At 38.0% G+C, this 14900-nt stretch overlaps 1 pseudogene; it reads right to left on the bottom strand.

Moving 5' to 3' along the window:
- Positions 1 to 7966: 7966 nt before the first annotated feature.
- Positions 7967 to 8541, bottom strand: LOC131899668 (peptidyl-prolyl cis-trans isomerase A-like; annotated as a pseudogene).
- Between the last annotated feature and the right edge of the window lie 6359 nt (positions 8542 to 14900).

Below are 14900 nucleotides of genomic sequence, written 5' to 3'. Positions count from 1 at the left end.
TTAAGAGAATTTGTTTATGTTTCGGGACACATCATTCATAAAGATGTAACTTCATGACATCAAACAACCAAAAGAAGCTAGGAAAAGGACAGAGCAGTTACAAGAATATTACGTGTTCCTAAAGATAAGCTGGTATAAATTCAAGTTAGAGCACTACAATTGTAAGACGTAAAATTTCCATCCCCAAGATAACAACAAAGAAAATATCTATAGAATCCATGCGAAATGAATGTAAACACTGCATTCCAAAAAGAAAAAAAATAAAGAATGTACAAAACAGTAACACAGTAACCCAGGAGAAAAGAACAAAGAGCCCTATAAGGTATACAGAAAGCAAATGGTAAAAGAACAGAAATTCTCTGTTTTATCAATAATTACTTTAAATGTGAATAGATCAAACTCTGTAATCAAAAGGCAGAGATTAGCAAAAATGAATTTGTATTCCTTTTATTTATTTGCGTATTTTGGTTTTGTGAGACACAATAGCACAGGTTGGCCTGAAACTTACTATGTAGCCCAGACTAGCTTTGAACTGCCAGCAGTCCTGCTTCTGTCTTCTGAATGCTGTGATTATAAGCATGAGCTACCACATCCAGCTCAGAGTGAGTTTTTTAAATTACGCAATTACATACTTTCCATATCAGATTCACTTTAAATCCAAAAGCACAAATAATTTTAAGTGGGATAATGGAGAAAATATTCTGATTAAACAATAATAAAAATAGAAAAGGGTAGCTATACTAAATAGAGTTTAAATCAAAATAACTTACAAGAGACAAATAAGGTTAGTGCATTAATAAAATAGCCAATACAGCAAGAATATGTAACATTCATAAACATTTATGCCCTGATAAAAGACCATGAAAGTCAATGAAGCAAAACCCAATAGAATTGAAGAAAGAAATAGATAGTACTACAATAATAGATTAGATACTTCAGTGTTCCACTTCCAATAATTGATAGAACCACATAGAATATGGGGAATGAAAGAACAAACTGAAAACCATAATAAATCAAGTAGATCTATAGACGTGAACACAACACTCACCTCAGCAACAAATGCGTTTTTATCAAGTACACGTGGGCTGTTGTGTTGGTTAGGGTTTTTTTTTTTTTTTTTTTGGTCAACTTGACACAGCCAGGGTTATTTGGGAAGAGGGAACTTCAATTAAGAAATGCTTCCATCAGATTGGCTGGTAGGCAAGTCTATGAGACATTTTCTTGGTTAATGATTGACGTGAGAGGGTCCAGCCCAGAGGGCAGTGCCACCCCTGGGCAAGTGGTCCTGGGTTGCATAAGAAAGCAGGATGAGCAAACCATGAGGAGCAAGCTAGCAAGTAGTACCCCTCCATGGTTCTGCTTTAGTTTCCATCTGCAGGTTTCAGCCTTGACCTCCCTCAGTGATAGGCTGTGATCTGGGACACAAAAGTCAAATAAACTCTTTCCTTATAAAGTTGTTTTTGTTAATGATGTGTATTACAGCAACAAAGGACAAACTAGGAGAGGTATTTTCTGGGGTAGACTATGTATTAGGCAACACATTAAGTCTGAATTTTAAAAGGCACACCACAAAGTAGATTCTCTGACTACAACGGGATGAATTTAAAAATTAGTATCAGAAGTATGAGTGAGATAGTCACAAATTTATGAGAATTAAACAATGGTCTTCAACAACCAATGGACCAAGAAAGAAATCTAAAAAATATAGAGAAATATAAAATGAAAACATACCATATCAAAACTTCTAGAAGTTAGCAAAAAGAACTGTTTAAGTGGCAATTTGTAGATACAAGTGCTTGTATTAAGCAAATAGGAAGAATCTGGGCATGGTGGCAAGCACCCGTCATCACAGAACTTGGGAAGAGAAAAAAAAAGTCTGTTTGCAGATAATGTAATCTTATCTGTATAAACATTGAAAATTCTAACACAAAATTCCTTTGTAGGACCACTAAATGTATGCAGCTAAGTAGCAGGAAACATATTTAATGCACAAAAAATCAGCTGCATGTTCTATACACTAATAATGAGCAATTATGAAAATAACCTCATATAATATTTAGGAATTAACTAGGGAGGTGAAAAATTATACAACAAGAACTAAAATCAATGCTGAAACCACACAAACAAAAGTAAACGGACGTAGATGTCTTATTTGTGGATTGAAAAACAATCTTATTAATAAATTCATACTACCCAAAATGATTTACAGATCCAACATAATCCCTGTGAAATCTCAATAACATTTTTTTTGCAGAAATCGAAAAATATCTCAAAATTCATTTGGAATCTCCAGAGACCTCATATATCCAAAGTTAGGTTTACAAAGAAGAACAAAACTAGAGGACCCACAATTTCCTGACTTCAAAACTTACTAGAAAGCTATAGTAATCAAAAGTGTGATGTTGGCATAATACATACATAGGACATATAGACTAGGTACAATAGAGGTCTTATAAGTAAACATTCACACAATATGGTCAAATGAATTTTGATAGGGTACTTAAGCCATTCAGCAAGGATGATCTTCTCAACAGAACATACTAGAAAATGAATACACATATTTTTAAAACTATGATCCTTTGCCTACCGTTGTACTAAAAAACAAACTCAAAATGCACAAAAGACCTAAATGTGTAAGACCTAAAACTATAAAGCACTTGGCCAACCACACAAGTACTAGATTTAATGAGAATTTAAAATTGTTTTCCGTATCAAAAAATATTGAAACTCAAAGGCAACCTAAATAATTGGAGAAAATGTTTTCAATTCACAGGTGTTAGATTGACATTTCTCCAGAGCAGACACACAAATGGCCAATAAGCACATTCAAAGATATTGGACATCACAAATTATTAAGAAGTGTAAATGAAACTGCACTGAGATGCCAAACCCATTAGCATGTCCACCATCACACACACAAGAACAGGAAATAAGTTCTGTTGACGATGTACTGATATTGGAATTCTAGTGCACTATCGGTAGGAGTGTAACATGGTGGAGCAATTGGAGGAAAGAATATGTCAATATTGTGAATTAAAAAGATAATTATCATATGGTTTAGTTTCGTGCTGTTACTGTGATAAAAAATTCTGATCAAAAGCAACATGGGGAGGAAAGGATTCATTTGGCTTACACTTCCAGGTTATAGTCCAACACTTTGCGAAGTCAGTACAGGAAATCAAGGTTAGGAACCATGGATGAACACTGCTTTCCAGCTTGCTCTCTGGCTTGCCCAGGCTCATCTAGCTTCTTTATACAGTCCAAGAGCATTTGCTCAAGGAATGGTACTGCCCACAGTGGCCTGGGCCCTCCCACATTCATTAATAAGTAAGGCAGTCTCTCACTACAAACTCACAGATCAACCTAATAAATGCCATTACTCAGCAGAGACTGTTTTTTCCCTTAGGTGAATCTAGGCTATGTCAAATTAACAGTTAATGCTAACTCAGACACCATATGATTCAGAAATTCTACTTCCAAGTGTACATTTGAAATAATTAAAACCAGAACCTCAAAGGTATCTTTTTTATGCCCATATTCACAGTAGCACATTCAAAATAGCTAAAATATAGAAGTCATCCAGTATTTACTAACAGATGAGTACATGAGAAAAATGTGATCTAGAAAATGGACTGTCATTCAGTTTTCAAAGGAAGGAACTGCTGCAGTATGTTGCAACATGAATTAACCTTCAGGACATTATACATAATACGAAATAAGCTAGTCATACACAGAAAGACAAATATTGTATGGTTTTTACTTGCGATGAATAGTTCAAGTAGTCACTATCATAGGCCCATAACATAGGATGCTAGTCTTCAAGGACCAGATGAAGGGAGTGATGGAGATGGATGTTGAGGACGGCTGCACAAAGGCATGCACTTTTCTAAAAATTCATGAACTCTACAATGACCTTTGTACTTTCAAATGCATAGGATGGCAAATGCTGTGTGTAATTTTGTACAACAAAAGATGAGGATAAGGAGAACATGCTAAAACCATAACTGCGATGTGGTTAGTAGCACTTACATAGCCTTGTTGTCTGCATTAACTCACATGTGAAAAGTAATATCCAGTAATTTTCCCATGTCATATTTTCTCATACTTCATCTGGGGATCTTGCTAAAATGCACATTAAAATGCCGTGGGTATTGGCTAGGCCCTGAAATTCTCTGTGGGATGCTGATGCTGCCACACTTTCAGGAACCAGAGTTTACTATTGCATGACGAGTGAGTCAGGACCAAAATTCACACTCTGATCGTCAGAGATGAGGCTCAGTGTTCTTTCTATTCCACCACTGCGGTCGGCAGAGACGTTTTTCTCTTTCCTGCTGCTGCTTTTGGTAGATGGTGACTCAGCAGACTTATTATAGGTTGCCAGGTTCAGAGGATGGGGGTACTGTGCAGCAGAAGACAGAAAGCACCCCCTTTTTGTGGTCACTTCTCCACTCCATGAGCAGCCCTGGCTACAAGTAGTTGTCTAGGCCCCATAGATTTGCCGTCATGATTCAGGATTGAACTTTTAATAACTAATGTCTGGAGATGAATAAGGCAGCATCGGTGTGTCCCATCTGAGGAGACGTGAGAGGGAAAGGAATAAGTGAATAAGCTTGTTTGGAAAAATGAATGGACACTAAAGGAGACTGGAAAGTAGATGGAGAAAAGGTCCAAGTTCTGTCTGTAGTGTGTTTAGGAATAATTGTTATCTGTAATAAAGGAACCATGAGCATGCAATTAATTCTCCCTGGCTGGTAGCAATCCAGAGCTGCTAGGAACGCCTGAGTCATGCATAGACTCAGGAGGGGCTTGCTCATTATTCATTTGCATCATGGGTTCGGCATTTTGCAGATCCACCTGTGTCAGCCTGTGTGTTGACTGGCTTTCTCAATTTGGAGTAGGCTACTCTGATGAGGATGGATTTCTGAGTTAGCTGCCTTCTCTTGTTTTACCGAATACTGCACACTATTGAATCAAGACGGTGTGTGACCCTTTTCATTCTGCGATAGCCAAAGTGCAGTGATTGGATCAGGTCAACAGAGCCTGGCACATGGGACACACACAACCATTTAATTTTTTACTTAATTTCAGTTTAAATGGATATACTGAGCTATCGAGGCATACATTTTTGTTCTTTTTATTTTTTATTTTTAAAACAAGGTGTAACTTGTACACATACAATATCATAACCTTGTACCTGTATGTATTTGTTATATATAGATTTTTTTTGTGTGTGTGCTTCTATAGGCTTTTGAAACTATCCATCACTTCCTATAGCTATAATCCATATCACATTAGATAATAACGGAATTGACCAATAGGAAAGTAATCAAATTGCAATTCTTCTTGCCTCATTATTGTCATAGGGCACTACTACAAGTAATCTCCCAGGTGAAAGAGTTTGTGTCAGTCAGTTTTCTATTACTATGATAAAATGCCTGAACTAATTAATTTACATCAGTGAAAGGTGATTCGGGCTCAGGGTTTGGGATATTTCAGTCTATGTTTGGCTGGCCCCACTGCTTTGGAGTATGTATTGAAGTAGCATATCATGGCATGGATTGTATCACAAAGAAACTATTCACCTCATGGCTGGGACATGAAAAAGAAAGAAACTAGGCTTCCACAAACCTCTTTGAGGATGTGACCTAATATCTAATACTTCTCACCAAACCTTCCTTCCTAAATCCTCCATTATCTCTCAGTAATGCGACCCTGGAGAACCAAGCCTTTAATCATGGACTTTGGTAGACATCTCAGACCCAAAATATAGCATTCTCACTGCCTCCGCTATTGTATTTTCACACTGTTGATGCATAACAAATTAACTCAGAGGCCTCTAGGTACACAACTGCAATATTTATTTGTCATACAACTGAAGAGTTACATAAACATTGGCTGATCTAAACTGGACTCAAGAGGACAACTCTGCTAGACTTGACTGGATTTCGTATACATTTTATCTAGAGTTTCTAAAAAATCTAAAATGAGTTTAGCTCAAGGTTATTCAACTCTGCTGCACATATGTCTCATCTTTCTGAGATGAGATCAATGTTTTTCTTCCTTGTCTTTCTTGCGGCACTGGCAAAGGATAAAAAAATAGACTTGTCGTCATATTTATCTCATTCTCCTGTGCAAAGCAATTATTTGGATGAAGCCACAATTGAGGAGAAGTCAACTCTTCCTCATTATGGATAAGGTACAGATACAAGGAAGGAACATTGCAGTTGTTAATGCCATGTAACAACCTCTCATAGAGCACCACAGCCTAGCACTGTATCCAGGTCCTTTGTGACCAACAAAAAGTGCCAAGGCTCAGGAGAAGGACCATTTACACATACTTAATGGCCCTGGTAAGAAACAGTTGTTGCTTATGGCTCCTTTTGCCCCATAAACCTTCGAGGCAAAGGTGGAATGCATTGAAGTGACATCTACCATGTGTACTTAGGATCACAGCTACTTTTCAAGAACGTGGTCAAAGAAAACAGTTTTTCTCTCTTCTTCCTGGGAAGATGCCAGAAAATCCCACTGAGGTTATACCACCTTCCCTTGTTCCATTAACAGATCTTGAACATGAAATAGGCCTATATTTGACTTTTTATAATTGCCATGCAGTTAATGACCTTCAGAAAGATGTCACATTTGGAACAACTGTTTCCTTCTTAATTATCTTCCTACTTTATTTCATTTTAGTATAATAATTTTCTCACAATAAGACTCATTAAATAAATAAACTGCAAGAATTGATATCTTGCCATTATAGTAATAGTTAGAAGGAAACACACACCAAATTAACTGATGTAGTAGTGTTTGGTTGGAGTGCATTATATGCTACAAATCTATATTGAATATCATATTTGGATAAATGTAAAATGTTTTGCCTTACATATGCAGATTTAGACAGAATGAAGAGGTCACATCTTTGTCTGAACTTTTCTGTGTTGTTCATGTGTGCTATGTCATCTTTCTTTTTGTTTTGCCCTATAGGTGTTTTCATAGCCTAAAAGTTTGTTTTGGGGACTTCTGGACTCACTCTATCCCTGAGCCTCACCAAGTTGAAAAGTGGTGAAGAAAATGATAGAAGAGAGTGAAGGAAGTATGGAAGACCTGGAAGATAGGATGAAGGACTGCAAGGTGCCATTCTCTAGACTTCATACATATTTTACAGTCATTAACTCTTGTTACTTGCACTGGGCTTCACAGGCCCTAGCAATGCCAGTCAAGGAAGCAGGAGAGGTTCACAGAGCCCTCCTTTTTACCTCTGAACTATTGGATGATGAGAGATTCTGGGAGAGGAGAAATCATTGTCTTTAGTTGTATACCCACTGCTGAGCCCTCCAGACTCTAACAGATAGCCCCAAATCCATGGTCACAAAATCAGCTCTGATTAATCTCAGTGGGCCACCAAACAAAATAGACATACACATGAGCGAGAGATTTGTGGGAAGGGTGTACATGAGAATATATGATATGCATGGCATACATATATGAAATTGTCTAAAGACAAATTTAGTAAAACTGCCTATTTAAGTCCTTGAAAGAACAAGAGAGAGAGAGACAGAAATGAATGAGTCCCCCATGCATGTATTCCATCACATCCCTATTCATATCTTCTCTTTGTCCCTTACGACGAACACTAACTCTTAGTGACATGATACTTGGGGTACACATTGTGTACATTACTTTAAAATAATGTATTTGTATGAAAAACTGTTATTGTATAATTAATATGTATTTTATACGTTGGTATCCTTTCTATATTTTATTTTTCTTATTTAATTTTTATTAATAATCATAAACTTAACTCTGCATTTCAGCTAGACTTGGAGGAGAATGAGGAGACTACAGAACCCAAAGAAGTTCAGTGAGAACAGAGGTTGTGGGGTATTGCAAGCAAATGGGTTGGATTGGCTCTCCTGAGCTACAGAAGAAATGGTCTGGTGAGTAAGATACCTACAAGTCAAAAGCATTAGAGTTGTCCACGGTTGGCAATGGTGATCTTCTGTGGATCTTGCAATTCCTGGACCCAAAATTCTCCATGGCTTCCACAATGCTCATGCCTTCTTTCACCAATGATCACAAGTTTTCAATCCACCCAGTCTAGGAAGTGTAGATAAAAAACTGGGGACCATTGGAATTTGGTCCAGAATTTTCCATGAACAAGATGGCAGGACCTGTATGCTTCAGGATGAAGTTCTCATCCTTAAATTTCTCCATGTAAATGGACCTGCTTCTAGTGCCATTATGGTGTGTAAAGTCACCACCCTGACACATGAATCCTGGAGTAATTCTGTGAAAGGAGGAGCCCTTATATCCAAATCCTTTCTCTCCAGCCCTCAGACCATGAAAGTTTTCTACTGTCTTTGGAAATTTATCTGCAAGCAGCTTGAAGGAGATGTGGCCCAAGGGCTTGCCATGGGCTGTGATGTTGAAGAACACAGTGAGGTTGACTATGGCTGCAGCAAGTGGTGACAGGGGACAGAAGCATCTGCAAAGCCTCCTTCTTCTGTACATTAAGATGGAATGTATCATAATGTCCCTCATTAACGTAAATGGAACTTTTGGTTTTAGACAAAACTGAGTAAACACATTTCACATTATGTTTAGAAACCCTGAAAGAATTAGATGAGGCAAGTACAAGACAACGAAAAGAAGAGAGCAAGGGCTTGCCTGTAAGCCGAGATTTGAGGTATGAACTGTTGCTTTCTATATGTCTTGGTACAGGTGCCAGAGAGGCTCATGAAACAGAAACAACAAGCATATAGTAACCAAATAAAAACAAAACACTAAGACAGGATAAGCCTTCTCTCTATTCACAAATGATTGGGAAAGTAGCATTTCCTTCAAGGCCAAGCCCTTTCAGCAGCACATGTCCTACTCCATTTGAACACTGCCCCAAACATATGTACTCCCTAATCTGGTTGTGTGTGGTAGTCAACAACACAACTGTGTACCTCTATTACAGTTTTGAAACAGCAGTAACTGGCAGGTTGGTGGGTATCTACAGAGTCTGTGTACCAGTAAATTCCTGACTACCATTCCAGACAAGCTATAATGAGGTACAGCTGTCTGTCAGCATCCTGCCCAAGTCATTATAAGGTAATGTCCCTACTCCTCCTGACCAGTTGACAATTGCAGAGATTAGGTGTGCAAACCGAAATGTCTACAGTCATAGAAGTAATGAACAGCAAGATGCAAATAACAACCAGAGTTGAAATCTTCGAATTGTCCAGGATAAAATTAAAAATCACCCGTGATATCAAGAACTATGAACATTTCAATTAGAATGATAGATGAGGATGAATAGATGCTAACACCAGGATGACATAGGTGTCATAGTTATTTGACAGCAAGCACCACAAAATGCTATTATGAATAATCACTATTTTGAAAAAAAAATCCTCAGCAAAGAAAAGGAAGACACAAAGGAAAACTTAATAGAAATTGCTAGAATTAAAAGAATATTTTTTAAAAGTTTTTTAAAGATTACAATAGGAAATGGGGATTATAGAAAAAAGTTAGCAAAGTTAAAGCTAAAGTAACAAAAATTACAGTCTGAACAATACAGAAAATACAGACACATGATATAATAAAAAATCTAAAAGCAGTATTACCAGACACTCAGAAGGGAAGAAGAGAACGTTTGAGATTGAAAAAATATTCAGAAAAATAAGTTGAAAATGTCCTGAATTTGGTGGAAGGCATAAATAAAGACCAAAAAACACAGTTCAAAATCAGCAAGAAAGAAATAATATATCTCCCGCAGAGGAAAAGTCAATTTAAGTAACAGCATACTTCTTATCACAAATCAGAGATACCACAAGAAAATGATGTGGCATTTTCCATGCACCGAAAGAATTGTCTGCCTATGCTATGGTTTGGCCCTTTGGTCACCTGAAAGGCCCATATGCCAAAGGCTAGATTACCAGCCTGAGGATCTGTTGGAAGGTGAAGGAAATTCTAGGTGGTCGGGCTTATCAAAATGTCATTAGGGATGTACCATTGTAGAAGATACTGAGAGCCAAGCCTTTTTATGATGCTGCCTCTGCTTCCTAGCTGTAATTAGGTCAGCAACTTTGCTGTGTCACACACTCCCTACCATCATGCTCTGCCTCACCTCAGTTACCTATGGAATGAAATGTCTGGAGCCATGAACCAAAACAAACCTTTCTACCTATAAGTTGATTTTCTCAAGTGTTTGTTCACAGCAATGGAAAGCTAGCAAAAGAGAAGGAAAAGAGAGAAAGAAGGAAGGTAAAACAAAGACTTTCTCAGGCTTTTTTTTTTGAAAACCAAGAAAACTTATTGCCACTTAAAGGAAGAAAGTGTTTAAAACAGAAAGAAGTGATCACTGAAGGAATTGTACCACACTAGGAATAAAGGCAGGACAACAGAGTGGACAAATGTGTGGGGTCATACACTACAATACTTCTAAGATGCCCTGCTTGTCTTAAATTGCCTCAACCTATGCTGAAGAAATCGAACACCAAGTTACAGCAGAGGACTAAAGTAAAGGGGACAAAATGGATATGATGCCTACATTTAATTTGAAATGGTAAAGTATTGGTACTAATAAAATGATAATATCATCATCCCTTGATGAAAACAGTTTGCAGCCTGGCATTGTGGTACAAGCCTGTAATCTCAACACTTGGGAAGTAGAGGTAGGAGGATCTTGAGTTTGTTAATGGCCCAAGCGACATGACAAGTTCAAGGATAAATTGGGCTATATAAGGAGGCTGTTTCAAAGAAGAAATCAAACCAAGACATTATGTAAAGAGATAATATACTTAAGCCTTAGTGGAAAGACAAATACATTGCTCAATAAGTTCAAATGATGAAGAGGGTATATCACAAGTGTGTGCTTATTCTTGCCCCATGTCTAGAGAACAAGCCTTCATCTTTTTATCATTGAGTATGACACTAGCTGTAGACCTATCATATATGCTCTCTATCACATGAAGGCGTTGTGGGATATTTGTACACTGTGTGAACGTGCATTGCTGTGATTAGTGTAATAAAAAGCTAAATGTCCAATAGCTAGGCAGGAGGTATAGGTGGGATTTCCAGGCAGAGATACAAAGTAGGAGGAGCCAATCCAGCCTAGAAGAAATGCCAATGAGACATGGAGGGAGTCGGACATACAGAATGAAAGGAAGGTAAAAAGCCAAGTAGTAGAACATAGATTAATAAATACAAGCAGGTTAATTCGAGTTATAAGAACTAGTTAGGAACAATCTTAAGTTATAGGCCAAGCTTTCATAATGAAAAAGAAGTCTCCATGTCATTATTTGTGAGCTGGTGGCCCAAAGAAAAATCCGACAACACCAAGGAACAAATCTTTGTCTAATTTGTTTAATTTAGACAAATGTTTCTTTTTTTTTGTAATATTGGAGTCCCAGAAGGGGTGGGGGAATAAATTAGTGGGTCAAGAATTTATTTGTAGAGAAAATACCCTTATGTGGAGGGGCAAATCCTACTTGGTCATAGTATGTTGCTGCTTTCATATGTTTTTAAATTCAATTTGTTAGTGTTGGGGAGATTTTTACGTCTACATTCAATCGGAAATGTTAGACTGTAATGTTCTGTTTAGTACTTGTACCTAGCTTTGGTATTAGGCTAATGGTAGTCTCAAAAATGCAGTTTACAAGTGTTGTCTTTTTGATTTTTCAGTTTTCTCTCTTTTTCTTTCAGCCTAGCTAAGATGTCACAATTTTGTTGATATTTTCAAGAACAATTCAGTTTTGATTATCTTTTTCCACTGATTTGTATTGATTGTATTTATTTCTGCTCTAATCTTTATTTTAAATGCTGTAAGTACACTAAGTGTTCAATGCTTATGCTAAAGCATTATGACATAAACTTTGACTTTAGTTTCTTTGAGTTCCTTTTAATGGAGCAGTAACTGTTGCTTTTGATACAAGCCATAATTTCATCTTACTCCAATCAAAATGGCCAAGATCAATAAAACAAATGACAAGCCATATTTTGATGTGTTGTGTATGTCTTGGTTTGTCTCAAGATAGTTTCTAATTTATCTTGTGACTTCTTCAACCCATCTATTTTTTAAGAATGTGCTACTCAATTTAGCAGTTATGGGTTTTCCACATTTCTTTTTTGCTATTGATTTCTAGTTTTATATTACAGTACTCAGATATGATGCTGGCAAGATTTAGCTCTTCTTGACTTTCTTAAGACTTGCTTTATGACCTAAGCTTCCTGGACAGTGCTCTGCATGCACTAGAGAAGAATGTACAGTCTACTAGTTAGGGGTCTGGAGTGCTCTGTGTACATCTGTTTTGTCTAATTGGTCTGTAACTGTTCAAGTGACTACTGTCCTTACTGATTTTCTGTCTATTTGCTCTGTCCATTATGGAAGATGGGCTACTGAAATATCCTACTATTATGCTATTACTATCTATTTTCTCCTTCTACCAACTGTTTTTTTTCCAATTGCAATTTTATTATCTCAGTTGAAATGAATTAATTGGTAGCAACATAAAGAGCAAGCTGACAGGTTGGTACAAGTTTAAATACTAGGAACTATGAAAACATTGTTTTGTTTCAATGATTATAAAGTATGTATTTATCTTTTTGTAATTAAAATTATTGATTTCAATTAATTTTTCATACAGTTTTTCCTATTTTCATTTTATTGAAAATGTATTTTTTTCATGCAGTATATTACGACTATACTTTCCCCTTCCCAACTCCTTCGAGTTCCTCTCCACCTTCCCAGGGCCTGCATATGGGGTCCCAATGCTGACAGAAGTGGACACATGTGCCGATCTCTAACCCGGAATCTATCTCCAATTGACAACCATTTGCAAATGAAAAGTTCATTTTATTCAATGGATTCTCTCTTAAAGTGCAGGCCCCATGCCCAGCAGCAGAAGACTAGCAGGAAACAATCTCAGTGGCGTCTTTGGAAGTTCTTTGTCTCATACAATTATTTTGATCATATTCTTTCCTCTCCCCCAACTCTTCCCTGATCCTTCTTCACTATCCACCCACCCAATTTCATGTTAGTTCTCTCTCTAAAAGAAAACCCCAAACTAAAGTGACAAAAAAACCACACACACACACACACACACACACACACACACACACACACACACGAGTCACTTTGTGTTAGCCAACTACTCCTGAGCATGAGATATACCTTGGAGTGTGGTTTATATCCTTGTATCACTCCATTGAAGAAACTGATTTTCCCTCTCTAATAAGCTAGCAATTGTAAATAGCTTCTTGTTTTCTTTTATTCTTCTCCCATACATTACATCCCTAATGCGGTTTCCCTTCCCTCCATTTCTCCTAGTCCCTCCCCTATCTCCCCTCTCCCCTAAATCCACTCCTTCTCCATTTCCCATTTAAAAAAAAAAAAGAGCAGGCCTCCCAAGGATATCCACTGAACATGGCTTAACAAGTCAAAACAAGACTAGGCACAAACCGTCATATCAAGGCTGGACAAGGCAACCCAGTAGGAGGAAAAAGATCCTAAGAGCAGGCAAAGGAGTCAGAGACAGCCCCCAGCTTCCACTGTTAGGAGTCCCACAAGCATGCTAAACTATGCAACCATAAGGTAAATGCAGATGACCTAGCTCAGACCCATACAGAGTCCGTGTTTGTCACTTAAGTCTCTGTGAACTCCTATGAGTCCCACTTAGTTGATTCTGTGGGCCATGTTTTCATGGCATCCTCTACCCCTCTGGCTCTTACAATCCTTCCTCTCTCTCTTCTGCAGGGTTCCCCTGGCAATGCCTAATGTTTGGCTGTGGGTCTCTACATCTGTTCCCATCAGTTGCTAGATAACACCCTCTGATGACAGTTGGGCTAGGCACCAATCTATGAATAGAGCAGAATATTATTAGGAATCACTTGATTGACTATTTTTTTAGTTTATTTTGCAAGTCATGTTTGACTCTATCCTGGGTCTCTGGGCTGCTCTGCCTCTGGTTCCTGGCCATCCAGACAGTGTTAGGCATGGGCTCCCTCTCATGGTGTGGGCCTCAAGATAGACTAGTCATTTGTTGGCCACTCCCACAAGTTCTGAATCACAATTACCCCAGCACATCTTGCAAGCATGGCAGATTGTGAGTCAAAGGTTTTATGGTTGGGTTGATGTCCCAGTCCAACTGCTAGGAGACTTACTTGGTTATAGAAGCTGGCCAGTTTGGACTCCATATCCCCCATTACTAGGAGACTTCTTTAGGGTCACTCTTACAGATTCCAGGGAGTTTCCACTGCACTAGGTTTCTACATTGCCCCAAATGCCCCCCAACTCCAGCCTTCTCTTCCAGTACTCTCTCCCTCTGTCTTTCCCACCCCCAACCTGATCCCACCTGTTCTCATCCCCACTTGTCCCCAATCCACCCGCAAAATCTATTGTATTTCCCTTTCCCAAGGAGATCCTCGCATCCCCCTTTGAGCCCTCCTTGTTATCTAGCCTCTTTGGTCCGTGGGTTGTAGCATGATTACCCTTTACTTAACAGGTAATATCCACTTTAAGTGAGTACATAGCATGTTTGTCTTTCTGTGTCTGGGCTACCTCACTCAGGATGATTATTTCTAGTTCCATCCATTTCCCTGCAAATTTTTTTTCTTAAACAGCTGAGTAATACTCCATTGTGTAAATGTGCCACATTTTTAAAATCCATTCTTCAGTTGAGGGATATCTAGGTTGTTTCCAGTTTCTGGCTATTGTGAATAAAACTGCAATGAACATGGTTGAGCAAGTGTCCTTGTGGTAGGATGGAGCATCCTTTGGTTATATGCCCAAGAAAACTATAGCTGAGTCTTAAGGTAGATCAATTACCAATTTTTTGAGGAACTGCCATATTGATTTCCATAGTGGCTACACAAGTTTGCATTCCCACCCACAATGGAGGAGTGTTCTCCTTGTT

The sequence above is a fragment of the Peromyscus eremicus genome, chromosome X (genome assembly GCF_949786415.1).
Source record: "Peromyscus eremicus chromosome X, PerEre_H2_v1, whole genome shotgun sequence".
Classification (NCBI taxonomy): Eukaryota; Metazoa; Chordata; class Mammalia; order Rodentia; family Cricetidae; genus Peromyscus; species Peromyscus eremicus.
This window is presented reverse-complemented; position numbering and strand designations above follow the sequence as displayed.